This window comes from Macaca nemestrina, chromosome 13 (genome assembly GCF_043159975.1).
Source record: "Macaca nemestrina isolate mMacNem1 chromosome 13, mMacNem.hap1, whole genome shotgun sequence".
Classification (NCBI taxonomy): Eukaryota; Metazoa; Chordata; class Mammalia; order Primates; family Cercopithecidae; genus Macaca; species Macaca nemestrina.
Window position 1 is genome coordinate 50,873,121 of NC_092137.1, and position 21,849 is coordinate 50,894,969.

Here is a 21,849-nt window from a genome sequence, read left to right on the forward strand (position 1 = left end):
TGGTGTTTCAAATATGTGCTAAGCACTGATCTCAGAGTTGGATATATGGAGATAAAGAAAACAAAGCTTCTGACCTTAGAAAATTCACAATCTTATTGTATGTGTAGATGCAAGTCTGCATATACATCTTAAAATATCATTGCAAGTTCTTTGTGTAGTATGAAATAGTAAGGGAAAGGACATATCTTCCATTCTCATATAAGGTTCATCATTAAGGTCTCACCTTAAGTATCAAGTGGTTAGTGTTCATTCTTGCCCATATATATACTAGTATGTACTTTTATTATTCACATTTTACAGAGAAAGAACCTGAGTTTTACACACTCACACACACTGAGTTTTAGACAACTCAGTTTTACAGAGAAAGAGAGTTTTAGGTAACAATTCAAGATTGAAAGAATCTCTGGTCTCTTTGATACCAAAGACAAAGTTCTAGCCCACCAAGGAAGAAGAGGTTCAGGAAAAGGTTCATAGAAGAACTCACAAGACACGTCTGTGGTCCTACTTTCAGATGTGCGTTTTTTGCGGAGATTGCTTCCTCATCTGAGCCTCCGTTTAACATGAACTGCTCAAGTCTAAAAACAAATTAGGTGCATGCATTTATCTTTACTTTTTCAGAAACCAGTTTTATTCCATTTAGCAAATATAAATAATGATTTCCTCTGCCACACTGCTCAACGACAGCTTATTAATGGCTTCCACTTTTCCTTGCTTGTGCCTAAAGGGTCCTCAAGAATTACCCAACAGCTGTTTAGACACACAGCCCCAGAGGCTGGTTTGGTCTCCTAGTTGCTACATTAGGAAAATTCTATGGTACAGCAACATGAGTGACAGCATCAGTATGCCTTCATAAAATGATGAGATTCTATACAGCAAGGGTTTCCCCTTCCTTCTAAAATAATTTTACTTTTTCATGTCATTTAGAACCTCCCAAAAAAGATTACTACTTCTGAGGCACCATCTGAAGACTATCCTGGATATTTTTATATTAATTAGAAACTGAAATGCTTGACATGCAAACTCTGTGGTAGCCGTCTCTCCCCAGGCAGACCTGTTGTTATATTCATGAAGTGCTTCCTGAAAGCTTCTTAGACTTGCAGAGGCAGGGAAGGGAATTGTTTGGTCTGTCCATCACTGAAATTCCTCCTAATTGTTATTTGTATTATTCCTTAAGGCTTTCACTCCCTACAGATTCTGTGACAGTATTGATATTACAATGTACATAGCATATATTTTTCAAGAGTCTGAGGGTACATGTACAAAGTCTATTTCAATTCCTCCCAACAGGCACTGAAATGCTATAAACTAAACAAAATGTCCTTACCACAGCTTGCATAATGTAGAAAAGTATATCATCTGCAAGGAAAAGCTGCAGATTCTATTTTGCCTTCAGTATTTTGAACACCACACCTGCCCTGCTATATTCAGGGCTAGCTCTTTGCACAGGCAGTTAGTGGCCACCTACATGGTATGTTTTGAAACATTCAGAAATGGACATCTTCCTCAACACATACCCTCATTAGGTACCCAATGCTCCACTTTCTTCTCTTCAAATTCTAGCCAAGTATGAATGGTTAACATATCAAGAGAATGATGGCATTGTCCAAAAACAATTCCTACAAAATAAGCCTATTTCTTCTCTAATTAATATATTAGAAGGGTTTACGGTAAGCTTGTCCAACCAGCAACCTGCAGGCTGCATGAGGCCCAGGACAGCTTTGAATGCAGCCCAACACAAATTTGTAAACTTTCTTAAAGCACTATGAGTTGTTTTTTTTGTTGTTGTTGTTGTGGTTGTTGTTTTTGTTTTTGCAATTTGTTGTTGTTGTTGTTTTTCGTAGATTCTCTGTGTGGCCCAAGGTGATTCTTCCTCCATTGTGGTCCAGGGAAGCCAAATTATTGGGAATCTCTTGTTTAGGGAATCAATTAGTAAATCCTGAACCTCTGGGTTCTGAAACATGAAAATTTTGGTCAGGGAAATTTCTGTATCAGAGAGTAAGGTCCAGCATAATGGTAGCTTATAAGGAATAAGATGAGGACACTAGCATTGAAGGTGTAGATCCAGGATTTCCCAACTTGAGAGAGAATAAAACTTCTCTAGAGATGTTGTAAAAATCATTGATTCTTAGACTCTACCCCCAGTGATTCTCATTTATTTGACCTGGCATGACATCCAGAAAGCCTAATTTTTTAACAAACACACAGACGATTCTGATAAATCATTAGGATCCATGGAGCACTATTTGAGAAATGATGCCCAGTAATAATAAAACAAGATATAGGTGATAGAGGTCAGAGAAGAAAACATATCCAAGACATCTTCATCTGCTTCACAGTGTTTCCTAGGGCTATCGTGCTCTTTGACTTAAACCATTCATCATGTCCTTTTGCTCACTGAAACACCATCCACATACTGTATTTTTTTTCGGCCTCCAAATAAATTATTTTCTCTAGAAGATCACCTGGTTCCTTCCAACTTTGCTGCTTGTTTTCACATCTCTGTCTTTTAGATTCATGGGTTTTGAGAGGATTCTTAGTTATTTCGGGAAATTAACCTTTGGATTCTCCTTTGTGCTTCTTAGACACTGGCTTTTGTTTGAGCTTCAGCTCTGCTCCCTCTGCTGTTTTCAGTTTATTGACCTCCCATTCATGATCTTGGTAAGAAACTGCCTATTCCAACCTGACCCTATGGAACCTTTAAATTGTAGACTGAAGTCTAAGTTATCTGTTTAAATAAACAGAAAAAAATCACAGAAAATGCAAAAACACATGTTTGGCATTGTCCTGGTTTAGAATTGGCTTTCTAATTCTGTTTGGGTTGGGCTAATTTCATAATTACTTGCATGCCTTTAGGATACATGACAATTAGTGTAGTAAAGGTAATTTCAATTCATTCTGGGTTGTAGAAAATGTGAGTCTGGAACTTTCAAATGCATATGCATAATTCACATATGAATCATCCAGAATTCACAATCTATGTGTGTAACAGTATGCACTCTATCCACTTTTGCTTCTACTGCAATTTTCTGTATCCCAAATACAATTTTGAGCCTTAAGATTTAAGATTATTTTTATTACTTTAACTTTTCTTATTTTAGTTGACTGAAAATACCTAGAACCTATTTCCCAACAGCTGAAACCCTGCTTTCTGAATCTTTGCATCTGAATCTCAATGGTACCATCTCTAGGAAAATCATTACTTAAATATTTCAAATACAGTCTTTATAAAGCTCCTACTATGGGCAGTCACTTGCTCAGGGGCTAGGAATATAATGGTGAACAAACAGACCCTCTTGGAGCTTACAGTGTATTATGGCAGATAGATGACAAATGTACAATTAAACAAACCAATTATTTAAATAATTTATGAATGCTAAAAGCAATATTAATATTTATTGCAAAATACCTTCTGCATTTTCCAAACAGAATGCATAACTTTCCTTCTCCCTCTTACAAAAGAAAATAATTACAAGGCAAACTAAAGAACAAACAGCATGCTTCTCTCTTCAAAGAAACTTGGCTAAGCCAAGTAATTTTCTGCTACAGCAGAAAATATTTATCTCAAATCTCTAGCTCAAAAATAAACTTTTGAGAATTCAAAGTTTAAAGCCTGTGTGTGTTTTGGGGTGGGGGGCGGTACGGGAGGGGCGGGATAGAAGGATAGGCATTGGGTTTGTTTTCTCTACATTGATGATTAAAAAAAAAAAAAAAATCCTTCTCCAACTTTGGCTCCAGAATTACCATGTGGAACCAAAGGCAAAGCCCTTGATTCTTTAAAAAAATTTAACAGGAAAGTATCTATAGTTAATTTTGGGTTATACAATGTCCTTCACTCTCTGGGCATAGAAAAGCTAGTCATCTTCTCTCATCCAGAAACTCTGCCATGAGTTTAAAAACCAAAGCACATACTTTGATATTCTCTCTGAACCAAGATAAAGCTTTAGGTTGATGTAATAGAAAATGGAATTAACATTCCTAAAAATAAAAAAAAATAAAAAAACTATGAAACTATAGGATATATTTCAGTCTTATTTTGCAATAAAAATGACCTAATGCTATCACCTTCTTTGCAGAATACTTCTTAATAAAAGGCAAAGAGATGTTTATCCTTCAAATAATAAAAAAAAAATTCATGTAATTTTTGTTTTTTTCACATGTATGCTTTCAGAAGAGAAAAAACAAATCATGTTAAACTTTACAGTATCAAATGTGATAAACTAAAAGTAAAATTAACTTGTTCTCTTAATATGGTTGCTTTGATAGATCCCAGTTTACTACTTTTTCCACAAGCCACGTTTTTCCTCAGTATGCACAAATGAAAAAGAGATTAAGGAATTTGTGTGACCTCTGTAATCCCAGCACTTTGGGAGGCCAAGGCAGGTGGATCACGAGGCCAGGAGATCGAGACCATCCTGGCTAACACGGTGAAACCCCATGTCTACTAAAAATACAAAAAAGTAGCCGGGCATAGTGGCGGGCACCTGTAGTCCCAGCTACTCAGGAGGCTGAGGCAGGAGAATGGCGTGAACCCGGGAGGCGGAGCGTGCTGTGAGCCGAGATCGTGCCACTGCACTCCAGCCTGGGCGATAAAGCAAGATTCCGTCTCCAAAAAAAAAAAAAAAAAAATTGTGTCACCTACAATAAGGTCAGCTTTTAATCATTATGCGAATTCCATGTACTAGATTTAGTAGATTTACTACTTTTCTACCAGTTAATAAAATAGATTCTAAAACATTATCTAGTATCTAAGGAGGGTTCCCTCTCATACCTTAAAATACTCTGTTTGAATAGCTGTGAAGGATAGTAAAATGTCTTACTATTCTGTTATTGATCCTGAATCTTTTAAACAGATAAATGCCAACTAGAATTAACTTATTTCATGCAGCTACATCTCAACTCTGTATGTTTTATTATTGAAAGAGCCATTTTTCTGAAATTCCCCTACTAGATAAATAATAATGTCAAATCAAATAACTGATCTATTGGCAATCCCCTCAACTGACCAAATAGGCTACAATGAGTTAATCATGCAAAATACTCACCATTTAAAGCCAGAAATCCAAATTTTGTGCTCTCTTCAACCAACTCCGCAAAGTATTTGCGCTTGTGACTTATTTGAGAAAGTGAGAATTTATTAACAACCCTGCATATAAGACGGTAGGCTTTGCTGTGGTTTTGGAGGTCTGTTTATCAAAGGGAGGACTTTTTCTAATCATATCCAATAATTGAATTAACTATAAAACACATGTTTAGCTGGATCATATAATTTAAAATCTGGATTATGCAGTGTAGAACAGTGAATAAAAGGGCAAAAATCTGCTTTCTATTCCTGGTTCAATTAATTAACTCTGTGTGCCTCCCACCTTTTATAATAATCTTAAGACACCACTGACATTCAGTAAACAGCATATATTTAAAATATGTAATTTGATATTTTTGATATTTTTATACATCCATGAAACTAGCACAATAATCAAAGATAACAAGCATACCTATCACCCCATACTTTTTTTTTTTTTTTTTTTGAGTCTCTTGGTAACCTCTTGTTCCCTTCCACCAATTCTCCTAGTGGGAGGCAACCATTTATGTGTTTTCTGTCACTAGAGATTAGTTCGCAATTTCTAAAATTTAAGTAATTGAGACAATAAAGTATGTAGACTTTTTTGCCTGGTTTCTGTCACTCAATATAATTATTTTGAGATTCATCCATGATATGCATATCAGTTGTTCATTCACTCTCCTTGCTCAGGAGTATTTCTTGCATGTATATGCCATATTAGTCTATTCAAGTTTTGATGGTTTCCAGTTTTTGTCTCTTACAATTAAAGCTGTCACGAACATTCAAAAACAAGTCACTACAGTGAATTTCTCTTCCATTTCCCTTAAACAATTACTGGGGAGTAGAAAGGCTAGATTATAGGGTAGGTCTATGTCTAGCTTTTTAGGTAGATATATGGTAGGTACATGTTTATCTTCTTTGAGAATCTGACAAATTATTTTCCAAATAATTATTTTCCAAAGAAGTTGTACCATTTCACATTCCCATTAACAGTATATGAGAGTTCCAGCTTTTCCACACTTTCACCAACACTTGGTAAGGGTATGATAATAAACAGAGCATTTGCTTCATGGGAATAAATGATTGTATTGGGATGTTTATAAGGCTGTTTCTTACTCTGAAGCTCCATCATTCAGAATAGATTATGCAGGTAAAAAAAGAGTCAAACAGCTTTAAATACCAATTGTAATTGTTACAGTATGTTAGAACTACTAATCCAGTATTCTGGGCCAAACCAGGTAGACAGTATACATTAATTCCAAGTTCTAGAGCATAAAATAATGGGTGTGTGTGTGTGTGTGTGTGTGTGTGTGTGTGTGTGTGTGTGTAGTGAAGCCCATTTAACAAACTTTACTGATTCTAGGTTTAGAGAACATGTGGGTGGCATGCTGAGAGTATATAAAAGAGAAATCCAGAGAAAAATAACTTATTTTGCTTTTAAGTAGCTAGGGAAAACATTTTTTCCTGATTGCTTTACTTGAATGAAATTTGCTTTATTACCATATACTTCTTCATTCTTCAAAAGCAATTAGGATGCTTTACTCATTTATGAACTTGTGCTTTTATTCTAAAGATTTAAAAATTTATAAATTGAAATATAGAGAAATACAAAGAATTAATACAATTTTTTTTCATTTTTACAGATTTAACTCAGTCAAGTAAACTGCACTTTTCTTTTTCTGATGATGCATCTTAATTGCATATTATCAACATATTGTGCTATTCAGCAGGGACAATTTCATAATTGCTATCTTCAGAGAAGTAAAATAATAGAGGGCTTCTTCCATTAACATTTAATAAAGTGATCCAAATAGCACTTGGTGAATGAAGGGCTTCAAATTATTAGAAGGACGTAATATTGGTTACACATGCTCACAGAATAAGAAAGATATTTTTAGTTCCTTTCAGTATATCAATTGCTGTGAAATAAATAGCATTCTGCAAGTAATGATATGTTACTGGGCTGATAGCTATGTTGTTAAATGTATAAGGACCAGGATAGAATGTAATATAAATGGGACGAGCAAAGGAAATTCGTTGGTTCACTGCTGCATCAAATCTGAACTCTGAGTTTTCTCCTTATATCCATCCTTTAATGCTCAGCTCAAAATTGATCTTCTCTAAGAAACTCTCTACTGTTTCCCTATTAGAAATTATATTTTCCTTCTTTAACACACTGTATTCCTTCTTAGCTTTACCATCTATATGTTTCTGTTTTTGCCCCTGGCTTTTTATTCCTAAGTAGTATTGCATCTTTGTATCTATTCTAAGTGCATTAAAAGCTCCCAGAGTTTTGGAGCCATAGTCTGAAGTTGGTTAAGTCCCATTGACAAAGTTTACTAGCATCTTTTTCATTACTTACATTTGCATAATGCTTTATATATTTCAGAATATATATTTGATATTGTCTATGGCATAACAAAACACCTTAAACCAAGTAAGAATTCTCTACATCACTCATCTAATGATCGTTTCTCTTGGGTTTTCTTTGTGTAATAAGATGCTTTTTAGAAACAACGGGAGCTGTGAAGTATTTTGAATGGTATTTCAATCCTAGTAGTGTCTAACATCTCAACGTCTCCTTTCTTTTTCAACAAAGGCTCCATTTTACAGCTTTCCAGGGTCACACTTGATTATCCATTCAATGTCTTAGTGGCATTTTCACAGATCATCCACTATACGATATGTGGATAAATAAATAAATAAGAGTGATTATCTCAAGGTCTCCTTGCTTAATCAGTGTTCTGTTCAAGCTTAAGGGAATGGCTCAAAGAGTGAAAGATACAGTCAATATGTGAAAAACTTTTGTTTGCTTCTTTATAGTCTACAAGCTTCTTAAATCACTACTGCAATATATTCTCCAGCCAAATACTGGTATCCATAAGTTATATGAAAGGAGTAACTGCATATCATGCAGCAGGAAGAAGAAAATGCACTGATTATGGGATTTAAGAAGAAATACTGCTCTGTAACTACCTGTACAATTGGTACAATAGTTGTGTTTTGCTGAAAACTGGACAGTTGTGCTGTGATATCAATATTTCTTCCCTTGGAGTAGCTGAGTATAACCTGGGGCAAACAGCCTCCTCAATTACTTCAATATGTCATTCAAATATCATGATTTTGGGGGGGCATTCTGATGTGTAAAAGTTTGGAAAGCATGGAAAGCATTAACAGTATAGGGATTCCTCCTCCTCCTGGTTACAGAGCATGCATATTAGTTTTGTGCTTTAGAGATACAGCATTATGGAATAGGAATTTCAGGTGGGAATTTCATAATCAAGGGTTATGATTATGGAGTGAGAGAAAGGAAGGAGGAGGTAAATAGAGGAAAGGTCAGATTGAAACCTAGAAGCACTGTGGTATACAGAAACCATACGCTGAGTTTTTCAGTATTGAAATAAAAATTGCTGAGGATGGTGCTGGTCCGAGGATACCTCCAGGTGATGAAGTTTATGGAATTTGTGGGAATCGGAGAGAAGAAAATCTAAGCAGGAGAAATGGGAGGGGAGGAGTGGTGGCCATCAGGAAATTGAGTGTAGCCAGCTGGTCTGAAGAAAGAGTTCACTCAAAGAAATAACAAACAATACATTTGGGGATTTAAGCTCTGAGCATCTAGAAGACAGGGCTCAGTCTTACTGTCTTTCAACCCCAGTGACAGGCGTGGGACCTGGAACATGGTGGAGCTTGGTTTATTAAGTGAGGTAGCAAAAATAGTTGAAAAAACTCTGCAGGATTAGGGAGATTGAGCTTTAACTTTTTAAGTCTTTGGAAAGTCCCACAGAGGGTTTAGAGTAGAATATATTTTTCCCTGAAATACTCATTGCAATAGAAATAAATAGCAATATCAAAAATACAAACAGAAACTATAATTTTAGTATAACATTTTAAACTTTACAAGGTGCTTCTATAATCACTATTTATTATCCTCACTTGGAGATATAGCATAACTATTAACTAACCACTGAACTATTTATTGCTAATAAAGTAGACAATATAGCTAAGCAAATTTCAAAACAAATTATTTTGGGTGACACATGCCACTTGAATAAAAAACTATATAATATTCTAATAATGATTTTTAAAAAGATTCTTTGTATTCCCATCCATTATTAAATTTGTCATAATCACATCCCAGAGTAGAAACAATGTAAATTAATATAGTAACCCTCGTATATATGTAGAGATCTGAGACACAGATTGTGATTTTTTACAGAAACGCATATTGGCTTTCCCACAGTTACTCAAAAAAAAAAAAAAAAAAAAGTCCAGGCCGGGCGCGGTGGCTCACGCCTGTAATCCCAGCACTTTGGGAGGCCGAGGCGGGCGGATCACAAGGTCAGGAGATCGAGACCATGGTGAAACCCCGTCTCTACTAAAAATAGAAAAAATTAGCCGGGCGCGGTGGCGGGCGCCTGTAGTCCCAGCTACTTGGGAGGCTGAGGCAGGAGAATGGCGTGAACCCGGGAGGCGGAGCTTGCAGTGAGCCGAGATTGCGCCACTGCACTCCAGCCTGGGCGACAGACCGAGACTCCGTCTCAAAAAAAAAAAAAAAAAAAAAAAAAAAAGTCCAAAAACAACAACAAAGAAATGGAATCAACCAAACCTCAAATTTAGAACAATAATCTCCAAAAAGGCTACTGTTAGCATAATTTTCAAGGCTAATCCAAAAGGAGAACACAATATGAACCAGACATTTCAACACATAATTTTTGTTATAGACAAAATAAATTTTAGGAGTAGTTTTATACATCTAAAGGTCATATTGTCACACTGTCTTCAAATTTTTTATCCTATCTGCATATATTTATCTAGGGAAAATATGAATCTTAAGAGCATTGCACTATGTATCTAATGAATAAATGCAGGTCTCTTCTCACTCTGCTATATTCCTAAAGATTAGTTCAAGGTGAAAAAGCATCATACATGTTCCATAAGTTTGCCATAAAATCAGTAAGAAGCTGTTCACATTTATATATTAAGAGAGTAATCATTTATCATTAAAAAAAAAAAAACCTAGTGAAAACTTGACAAGTGCTCCTCCATATATTTAATGCTATTTACTTTTGTCATTTTACTGAGACATGGGTATGGTATTTTTATTATTTTACTGAGATATGGCATGATATTTTTATTATTTTACTGAGACATGGGTATGGCTTTCTATTTTTATTGTAATGTAAACAACATTATTAAGTATTACTTTCTTTTAAAAAATAATTGTAGATTTACAGAAAAGCTGCAATGTTCGTACAGACAGTTACCATGTATGTTCTTCACCCAGTTTGTCCTAATACTAATCTGTTACATCACTATAGGATAGTTATTAAAAGAAAATAACATGGATTCAATATTAGTCACCAAATTACAGACTTTATGTGGATTTCACCAGTTTTTCCATGAATCTTCTTATTCTGTACCTGGATCCAATTTAGGATCCTACCTTGCATTTAGTTGTCCTGTCTCCCTAATTCCCTTGGTGGGAGCACTAAGGAAACACTGACTCTTTTAAAGAGTATAGATCACTTATTTTGTAGAATGTGCTTCTGTTTGGGTTTGTCGGATATTTTCTCATTATTAGATTGAGGTTATGCATTTATTGCAAGAATATTCTAGAAGCAGTAAGCCCTTCTCAGAGCATAATGTCTGGAGGTAAATGATATTGCTTGGTGATCTTTGATCACTTGGTTTAATTGGTGTCTGCTGTGTTACTCCACTGTAAAAGTTACTATGTATCATTTTAGAGTTAATAAATACCATCGGAAAGACACTTTAAGTTTATGCAAATATCTTTTTTCTTCTTAAATTTTTACCCACTAATTTTAGCATGTATCTGTGGATCCTATCTGTTTTAATGGTATCTTTATCTGTAATTCAAAATGTGTAACTTACATAAATCTTTAAAAACATGATTTCTACAAAGCTTATATCTATTTATTTTCTTCTTTTGGTTTCCTGACAATGCAAACAAGTGCTAGAGAATTTCTCTTGAGAACAACATTTCCCAAGTTGCTATAGAAACTGAGTAATGAAGAAAAGACATTTTATATTCTATACAGAGTATAAGAAATTAAAAATATATATATTTTAGTGTTTTATCTGTTTGGCTATTTTCACAGAAAATATATCTTTTTTTCTGTGTTGATAGATAAAATTCAGATTTTCCAGTTGCTGAATATGGCAAAATTATATGATATAACTTTATATATTTCTTGATTTATTTTATATTATCAATATCATTTTCAAATATTTTTTTCTGAAAAATTATAAGTGATACATATTCATTACACAAAATTTATTTAATATTCATCCAGTCAGATAAATCAATCTTTGCTTATTGCATGCACTTCTTATAACTAAATATATGTTATCGATGGGAAGTAGCTGGAGTGTAATTTGTAGCATAAGAAAGCATGTTGGCCTTGAGGAAAAGCTTTTTTGTATTTAAATGTGATGATACATTTTAAGTACAATAAAGAATTAATGTTTGAACTGGAGATTTTAAATTCAGCAGTAAATTGTAACCATAAATATATATTTTGCTATTTTGTTAAGCTAACATAATTTAAGCTTCAAGTAGGTATATTATAGCTATAACTGTACATAAAACTTTAGAGAACAATGGAAATTTTCCATCAGTGTTTATGATAGGGACAAACCAGAAAAGAAAATACAATGAGCTTATTAGTATTTAAAATTACCTTTCTGTATCTTCTATTGCCATTACATTTTATTTGATCTTTATTAGTTTTCAACTTTTAAACAGATTTTTAAATATTCAATTTAGTACCTAACCTAATGTAAAAACTACATGTAAAAATCAATGAAAACAAATTTCTTTATGATGATCCATAATATTTAATGATTGCTAAATTGATTCTGAAAATATGTAACCATAATTTGTTATAATACCATTAATCTTTGTTGACTATTCACAGCATTTCATAGGAACTTAAATAATTTCATTTTTTACACAGCAATTCAAAATTTTTCTTATTGGCTTCTTCATTATGTATCATCAGCTTTCAGCTATACCTATGTTAAAAAAAAAAAAAAAAGCCACAAATCAAAGTTAGTCCCAGCGAAAATTTCTTGTGCGTTGTTTTTGTTTTTTAAGGTGGAGTGTAATTGCTAAAGTTAATCTAAAACCATGATTTCATTCAAATGTGGCCATGCTTTATTCTACAGAGAAAACTTGCCTTGGTCATATAAATTATGTGGTCAAGAGGTGACACATGGCTGATGAGCTTGATATGCAATTTTAAGTTGCGGTTAAATCCCTACAGAAGCACAGAATTCTTTATAGAGATCTTAGAACAACAAGGCTGAAAATAAGTGTTACAATCATCCACTCTGATCTTATGTTCCTCTACCCCCATTTCAGTTTTCTTATGAGTAAAATGTATAAATATTTTCTTAGCAAGGTTTCAAAAAAAGAGGCTAAGTGAAGACAAAATGATGTTCAGTTGAATTCCCCAGTTCTGTTAAAGATAAAATGTTATATACATTTTATGACACTTAAAGAAAACTGATTATTTTGAAATTTATTAAATATATTTTAAATGGTAATATTTAGTGAAACTTTTCCATGAGGTCCCTGCAATGGGAGATCTCTTATGAAACATTAGTTATTAAATCAAACATGCTTTTGTGAGCACCACTATGCATTTATAATTCAAACATATCTTTGTATTTGCAAAACATCATATTGAGATCACATCTAATGGTATTCAACCATCATTTTGTTCTGGCTTACTAAACTGGAAATTAAACTGTTTACTTAACTGGTTTTTCTTTAACCTGCACATATCTACATATATTACAAAGCAGACAATAACAGTGGGCGATGTGATTTTTGAAAGGAGTGAAGAAAATGAAGAGGGTGGCAATAATTAAAACTAAAAGTAGTTTAGAGAAGATGCCAGCTCTCAGATCTGCTTATTTATCTCTAAGGATATATGTGTAAAAATGTATTTCTATTTTAGCTCAAAAATTATCTAGCACAATTTTAATTACAATTTATTATTTGAGAAATTATGATGCCTTTGATACTATTTAAAAAGAAATGTTTAGATCTAATTATTTTTTCTACCAATACTAGCAAAAAGTGCTTATTTGCTAAATTTTATATATATATATATGTATTTGAATGAAAATAATATGAAGCCAGAGCCATTAAAGTTATAATTTACAGCAATGTCTACAGTACAGTACTTAAATTGCTTAACTTTTTCCTTTCAGGTAGAAACGAATGTAAAAACCCAATGATTCCTCCATTCTATGTAGAATACAACAGAAAGGCATTCTTCAGTATTGCTCATAAAAGATGTTTACATTTAGCAGTGTAGGAATTATGGTTGGGTGTGCAAGATTATTAGGATGCTTCAGGGAAGTTGTTTTATTTTGTTTTATTTTTCAGGAAATTATGTAACCAGCAAACAGACAGAAAAAGTAATTTGTTGGGAATATACTAGCATATGAAAAAAATGGACCCATCCACTACTTCATCAATCTATCTAGCCATTCAGCGCTGATTAAACATTTTTTATTTACCAGGGTCAATTTTACTCAGTAGGAAAACAATGATATGTAAGACACAGACCACCATCTTCAAAAGCTTCCAACTACACCATGGAATACTATGCAGCCATCAAAAAGGATGACCTCATGTCCTTTGCAAGGACACAGATGAAGCTGGAAACCATAATTCTCAGCAAACTGACACAAGAACAGAAAACCAAACACCGCATGTTCTCACTCATAAGTGGGAATTGAACAACGAGAACATATGGACACAGGGAGGAGAACATCACACACCAGGGTCTATCAGGGGGTGGGGGGCTAGGGGATGCATACATAGCATTAGGAGAAATACCTAATGTAGGTGACTGGTTGATGGGTGTGGCAAACCACCATGGCACGTGTATACCTAAGTAACAAACCTGCATGTTCTGCACATGTACCCCAGAACTTAAAGTATAATTAAAAAAAAAAAAAAGGAAAGTAACTCATTACAATAAGTATAATAAAAGCCTTAGGAAAAATGTTTACAAGGTATCATGGCATTTACAGAAGAGTATGTAACTCTTGGATATTGTCTGGAAGGGTAAAGTTAGAATGAAAGAAAGGGCATTCTCTTTAGAAAACAGAGCCTAAATAAGAGCATAAGAAATATAAGTTAAAAACAAACAAACAAACAAAAAACTCCAAGTAGTCTGGACATCTGAAGCACAGAAGTGGAGTACGGATGGTAGAGGAAAGCACAACCAATGACTCTGGCAGACAGAAACCAAATCAAGGAGGTCTTCTGTCCGTTCATTCTTAGGCCAAAGAGACATGGGAGTGATTTTTAGACAGGAATAGCATAATCCCATTGGAAACTTACAGTATTAAGTACGGAAAATAGAAAGGAAGCAAATAGGAAACAGAGAGGTGAGTTGAGAGGCTACTGCAATAGTTCAGGTGGAAAATGGTATGTCTAAAACAGTAGTATTGACATACAGAAGAGGGCCGACACCTGAGAGTGTTTGGGAGTAGAAAGGGCAGAACTTTGTGATCGTTTATACATGGAGATGAGACAGCGGTAAAAGTTGAAAATGACTCCCAGGTTTTAGCTTGGATGAATAATGATGCAGTCAACACAGGGTGAAAATAAAGGAAGAAGAATACGTTTTGGAGCAAAGATAATGAGTTTAATTTTAGGTACATTTAATTTGAAATGAAAATAGACTAGCTATGGAAGAACTAAATGAAATAGCCCAATGATATGGTTTGGATGTGTGTCCCCTCCAAATCTCGCATTGAAATGTGACCCCTCAATGTAAGAGATGGGGCCTAGTGGGAGGTGTTTGGGTCATGAGGGCAGATGATCCCTCAGAAATGGCTTGGTGTTGTCCTCTGTGGCTTAAAAAGAGCCCAGCACCTCTTCCATCTCTTGCTCCTGCTCTCACCATGTGGCACACTGGCTCCCCCTGCCTTCTGCCGTGAGAAAAAGCTTTCTGAGGCCTCACCAGAAGCCAAGCAGATGCTGGCAACATGCTTCCTGTACAACCTGCTGAAGTGTGAGCCAAATAAATCTCTTTACTTTATAAATTACCCAATCTCAGGTATTGACTTACAGCAAGACAGAAGAGACTAAGAAGTCCAGCAATTCTACAGACTATAAATGGTATTTGGTGAATCAATAGATTTTAAATTTATTGGCAATACTACTTGCATCTAATGAGCTCCTCAAGTATTTTGGGCTGCTAGTCAATAATAGAAACACAGACAGATTTTGAGAATGACTTAATTCGTTGTGTTAGACTACAACGGCTTGGAAAGCAGAGTTTGAATTCATGCTGTATCAGAAAATCAACTAGACTTGGCTTGCTGTATAAGTAAGCAGCACAATTAGAAAGAAAGAAGCATTTGCATTTGGCCAGTGGAGTGATGATAAACTAGAAGATTCCTTTTGGGACAACAGTGAAATATGTTAAATCAAGCTATTCCAGTGCAATGTAAACAAACAATATATATCATCTCAAAAATTCAATTAAACCATGAATCATCTTTTCATTACAGTTACTCCAGTTTACTGTTAACATAGCATAAATGTATTTTAAGTTGTTAAACGGGGCATGCTATTCTTTGAGGAATCCAAATTTTATGAACTGTCACAAGAGCAATAATAAAGATGAAGTGTATTTGCTAAAAAAATCCATAATTAACAAATCAATATGATCTAGTTATCTGCAGTGTGGTTAGCTCCATCAAGAGCAAGATAAAGGATCAAGAATGAGAATAAAGAATGAATTAAGCAGTTTAAGATCCAATCAAAAAGACAAAACATTCATTAATAATAAAAAAAAAATCAGAGTCAACTCCTGTTGTAATTTGAATGTATATTCCCTCCAAATCTCATGTTCAGATGGTAATCTCCAAAGTTGGAGATGGGCCTAGTGGTAGGTGTTTGGGTCATGGGGGTGGATCCTTCATGAATAACTTGGTGCCCTCACAGAGCTAATGATTTTAAGGGTATTTTGTTGTTTAAAAGAGTCTGGGACCTCAGCCTTCTCTCTCTTGCTCCCTCTCTCACCATGTGACATGCTGGCTCCCCATTCATCTTCTGTCATGATTGTAAGCTTCCTGAGGCCTCACTAGAAGCAGATAATGGCACCATCCTTGTATAACCTGTAGAACCACAAGCAAAATAAACCTCTTTTATTTACAAATTACCCACCCTCAGGTATTCCTTTACAGCAATGGAAAACAGACTAACACAAGTCCCCAAGAAGAGGATTAGATAGATCAGAAGACAGATTAGTGGTTAAAAGGATAGGTTTTAGTGCAGAATGTTTGGGATTGATTTTCATTTCTGCTGCATACTAGCTATGTGACATTGGGCTAGCTACTTATTCTCTTTAAGGCTCAATTTTCTTGTCTGTGCAATATAATATTTGTGTCCACTTTACTAGTTGTTATGAAAATATAAAACAATAATACATACAAACTGCTTCAGGCAGAGCCATGCATATGCTAACCATTCAGTAAATGTTAGCTCTAATGATAATAGTAATTGGTATTATTATTATGAAAATCAAGAACCAAATCATCAGAATATACAAGCACAAAAGAATTCCAAAGAAAGGAAAAGTCAATTGGTCCTGAACTGGTTGTTGAGGCTTGAAAAACCAGATAAGCTTTGTGAAGTAAAGAGAAAATACGAAAATATTGTTAAGTCTCTGTTACAATTCATTCATTCATTCATTCAGCATTCATTCATTTATTTTAAAATTACACATAAAACATTGATTAATCATTTGATGGCAGGTGCTCAAGGCCATGAAGGTGGTAAGTGTGATTAAAATAAAGATTTGTTTTTGAGAGCAGTGAGATATAAAGTATATGGGCATTCATGATAACAGGGCAGAGGGTAGATCTACCATTGTTCTCATCCTAGTCCTTCTTTGCTGCCAAGTATGAACTATATTATAAGCCACAAAGGGGCATGATAGCTTGTATATATCCTTCAGTCTTTACTCTTTTGAAACATTCTTGTTAAAAATCTCTGCCTTTAGAAATATTAAATTCTAGGCAAAGAAAAACACAGAGAGCAGCCAATCTGGGACATTCCCATAGTGTGTTTTGTTCTAGTTCTGTGAGAATCGCTGGTAAGATTTGAACGAGTTTTCACCAGCCAACATAATTGATATTCTCTTCCAGAATTTAACTTTGGCATGTCTGTGTGCAGGCTATTGAAAGACTCTGGGGTAATTCAGTGGTATTGTAACTTGAGGATACAAATTTCTTAAGTTGGCTTTCCTATTTCTTGACACCGTCTAAGAAACTCTACTGTATTTCAATCTCTTTTGCCAACCAGCGGGATTTTTTTTTTGTTAGCACTCAGTTTAAAAAGCCTACCATTTTGACTAAATTTACCGGCCTAATTCAGTCACACAGCCAATCAATGTAGTTAATTCAATTGGTTTGTGGACCTTTCACTGAATTAACTGATTTTTTTTTCTTTTTTTTTTTTTTTTCTTTTTTTTTCTTTCTTTTTTTTTTTTTACCTCAACTGGCTGAGAGGCTAGACTGGACTTCTGGGAATGTATTCTCTAAGCACATAAAAAATACAATAGTTTTTTGTTAAACCCTAGTATGTAGTCCATGACAGTCTTCATTAAAGAAGTCCAGACATAAGACAAAACTGTAAATGGATATTCCCTTTCTCAGGTCAATATATGGAAAAGCAGGTCTCCCACACCTCCATTTCCAAACTCATTCCTACTTCTTCATGCACATGGAGAGTACCACAAGAGGTGAATTCGTGCTTCCTATAGTACAAATCACCACCTACTTTTAAATGACATCTCAGAAATTATTTTAAAGTATAACAAATGGAAACATGTATTCTAGAAATCATATTTCTAAATATTAAATTTTCCTTCATTAAAAAAAATTCTATCATCTGAGCATTCAAAACATATTTTAAAAAATATCAATTGGGTAAGGGTCTGTGATATTACAAGAATAATTTTCTTCCATCCTCCCAATAGTTAGTGACATTTATTTAGAACATTCCACTTTCTTTTCTGCCCAATGCATCTAATTTTATCAAGTCACCATTCTAAGCACTGCATCTGGTGTTTTGTTTGGTAAGACAGATTTGTGGGGCAAGTTCACCAACACATTATGATCAAGCATTGTTTAGATTAATATAACACAAATACACAAGCCTGTATTACAATTTAAATTTTATTTCACATGCAAAAAAGTTCTCCTTTACAGAATTTAGATTAATTCCATGATTTGTTATTGAATATCTTTAGAAAGAATCCTATTATTCCAAATGACAACTTTGTAAAAATGCAGTGCAGCTATAATGGAAAGTGCAAAAGTTATATTAAGATAACTCCTTTCTGGGTACGTATATATTCATTTTACATGTTTCAACTAGAATCAACTCTTACAAGTCTGCCTTCAGTCATCTGTATCACTAACAAGCACTGGAAAATCTCGTTTTCAATTTCTTGGCACCGTTGACATTTGGACCTTTAATGATTCATTAACCCTCTAGAGCCTCCTTCCCCAGATCTTTTCAATCACATATGATCATGTCGCCAAACTGAGGTATTTTTTTACTGCTTGTTGCTAGTGCAGATAATATTCTCTCCTCTTCCATTCTCCCAGCTCAGTACCAGACTGTATATGTATGAGATGAGGATGATAACTGAGAGAGGAGAGAGAAAGCCAGGCAAGAGTCAGAGGTGGGGGTGTAGAGCAAGATGATTGGGCAGAGCAATTTATAACCCTTAAGGCATATTTTACTGGTTTTAGCCCCTAAAGAGGTAGAGCTTAGAATGACTCAAAAGGGAATCTATGAGACTATGAACCGCAAAGTGAAGCATTAGAAATTCTACTGACAAATGTTTAAGTGACGTCAGAGCTGGGAAAGAAGGAATTGTCTACTTGTTATAAGGTGCAGTGGCACTCTAGAGACCACAGATTGGTAGCTCTTAGGGCATGTGCAGGCACATGCTTAACATGGATCGGGGCAGCGGCAACACTGAGATATTCTTCTTGGAAGAAGAGGATGTTACTGTCAGAAGAGTATGTGGAAGAGTAGATTCCCAAGGAGAAGATTAATAACAGGGTAGATACTAAACAATGAGATAGATACCAAGTAGGGATTACAGGTGACAGGATAGGTTTTGAGCATGGGGAGACATCCCTCTGGAAGATCTCTTGGAGTATGGCACAAAGGCTGAGGTCCTCCCTTATTCTGATCAAGTCAGTGGACAAACAGGCTACCCAGAATTAAAGAAGAACACCAAGAAGTAATGCTGTCTGTCTTTAGCAAGGAGCAAGGAAGAGAGCATAGGCAGAGAAAAAAAATCTGAAAATGTTTTAGATCTCCCAGAATCAAGATCTTAGTGTAGTTTCATTGCTTCCAAAAATTACAAACTTTCCAAACACCCTAGAGTAAAGCTCACACACCACATATTAAAATCAATTAGAGATGATCTATGATTACTCATTATTGACATTGATCATTAATGATAGTAAGACACTGCAAAATAAATTCCCTTACTGGACTTACACGAACTTCACAAATATATAAAAGTAAATAAATTATCTTTATTCTACTAATAAATAAAATGTATATGAAGAAAATGCACTTTACAAAGTATAACTAATTCACCCTGAATGACATGGTTACTGTTAGAACCATGACTTGCATACATGTTTGATATCCTGTCCATCCTACATGCTATGCTACCTCTAAACATCACCTCAATAATTCAGTAGAGGCCAGGTGTGATGGCTCACACCTGTAATCCCAGCACTTTGGGAGGCCAAGATGGGCAGATCACTTGAATCCAGGAATTCCAGACCAGCCTGGGAAACATGGCAAAACCTTGTCTCTACAAAAATACAAAAATTAGCTGGGCATAGTGGTGTGTGCCTGTAGTCCTAGCTTGGTGGGGGTTGGGGTGGGGGGATGTGCTAAGGTGGGAGGATTGCTTGAACCTAGGAGGTTGAGTCTGCAGTGAGCTGTGACTGTACCTCTGCACTCTAGCCTGGGCAACAGAGCAAGACCCTGTCTCAAAAATTGAATTTAGGAAAAACATTACATCTATTACTTTTTTTAAATATACAGACAATTCACTGAATACATAATTATAATATATCTGATGCCTGTCTAAATTAACCTAAGTAAAAAATAACACTAAGTTTATTCTGGATTTATTTTGATTTTTCTTTGAATCAAATTTATTACCCAAGCCACTCTGAAGCATCCTACAGAGACCTATGAAGGATGAGTTCTGATGTGACTTAGCTTTAAAATTAAAAAAGAAAAAAGATTTTAAAATAGCAAGCAAGCTTTTGCTTTTCTTGAGAAGTCAAGAAAATGGACTATAGATATAGGGAAAATACAGTTCAAAAGCAACATTGTTATAATGTTGATACGAAGTCAAACATACGAATAAAAAAATATGTCAATCAACGGGATCCTTTCAAATATCTCCCCTAAGATCTGGAAGATGCCAACTTTTTTAGATTGATAACCTTTATAATGTGACCACGAATATTACACAGCCTTTGTGAGACAGAAATCATTTTAATATAGGACAGAAATGAGCAGATACCAAAATGGTTTGCCACAAGTAAAGGCATTTCCTTCTTTGGATGACTAAGTAAAACTAAGTTCAAGTTAAAAAAAAAAAAAAAAAAAAAAAAGCTAAGCATGCAGTGGAAAAAAAGGATAATGTGCTTGGATTCAAGGTTATGCTATTCAATTCTCAAATCACTGAGCAGCATTTACAGTAAAATGACACTCTCATTTATCTCCCAGGCGAGCACTGAGACCTGCCTTAGGATGCAGGAGGTTAGTAGACTTCATAGTACTTGATTTTCTAACATTACAATAATAATAGTTAACTCAGTAAAAAAAAAAAAAAAAATTCTGTGTCTTCACATAAAGTGAATCAAAATATATCTTTGCATCACTGCCTACTGTAACCCCAAGGAACTTGTTCATCCGCCAACAGTCAAGACAAGAAAAAAAGAGAAGTTGTTCTCTCAGGATAGAGACCCTGTTCACTTAAGGTGGGGCAGATAATGTACAGACTCTAATGTTGGGTCTGTACATTATCTGCCCCACCTTAGGTGAATTAAATCAATAACATCAACAGGGAAAATTGTGAAAAAACTGTGTTGCTCTCACTCTACCAGTCTTTCCAATGTCCAAGAAGCACAGATTATTTTCTCAGAAGACTAGACCAACTAGAAATTGAATGATCTTGATCTATTTTAAGAAAGAAAAATTTTATCTAAATCTTCGAAGAAACAAAATGATTTGTAATCTGCATTGTATGCTTTTATTTTGGGAGTCAGACCAGGCATGGGCTGAGTAGCCCATTCTGTCTTGAGGACAGGAACAAAAGGGTCTGAAATATAAAGTCACATGTTGACATTAAAGAATATCCTGGAGTCCCAGGCCATATAAAAGGGTGTGTAATTAGTATTATAGTAAATACTAATGAGAACGCATGTATCAACCCACATTAGTAAATATTAATCTAGAAGTAATATTCTAGGACTAAGTATTAATTACTTTCAACTCTTCCCTCCAGGTCTAGCAACCCACAAAACGCTTGAGGAAGAAAGGAAATAGAAGCTTCCCTTTGTTGAACTATTTGATACTAATAAATACACTGGGCAGTCATGCTGTTTTTATAAATAATCAAAGCAAGTGGTTTGATGTTAAATCAATGATGTTTATACAAATTTGACTTATTAGGTAC

The 21,849-nt window shown here is 34.8% G+C and overlaps 1 protein-coding gene and 1 long non-coding RNA gene across 35 annotated transcripts in view; one reads left to right on the plus strand and one right to left on the minus strand.

Moving 5' to 3' along the window:
• The window catches only part of LOC105465015 (uncharacterized), a 42,098-nt gene extending 39,442 nt beyond the window's left edge, over window positions 1-2,656 (plus strand). For all 6 annotated transcript variants that reach the window (XR_011612168.1, XR_011612167.1, XR_003014145.2 and 3 more), the window contains one exon: window positions 2,583-2,656. This is a non-coding gene — a long non-coding RNA (uncharacterized lncRNA). The remainder of the gene's footprint in view (window positions 1-2,582) is intronic.
• The window catches only part of LOC105465018 (neurexin 1), a 1,132,644-nt gene that overhangs the window by 750,083 nt on the left and 360,712 nt on the right, over window positions 1-21,849 (minus strand). The gene's annotated exons all lie outside the window — the stretch shown is intronic.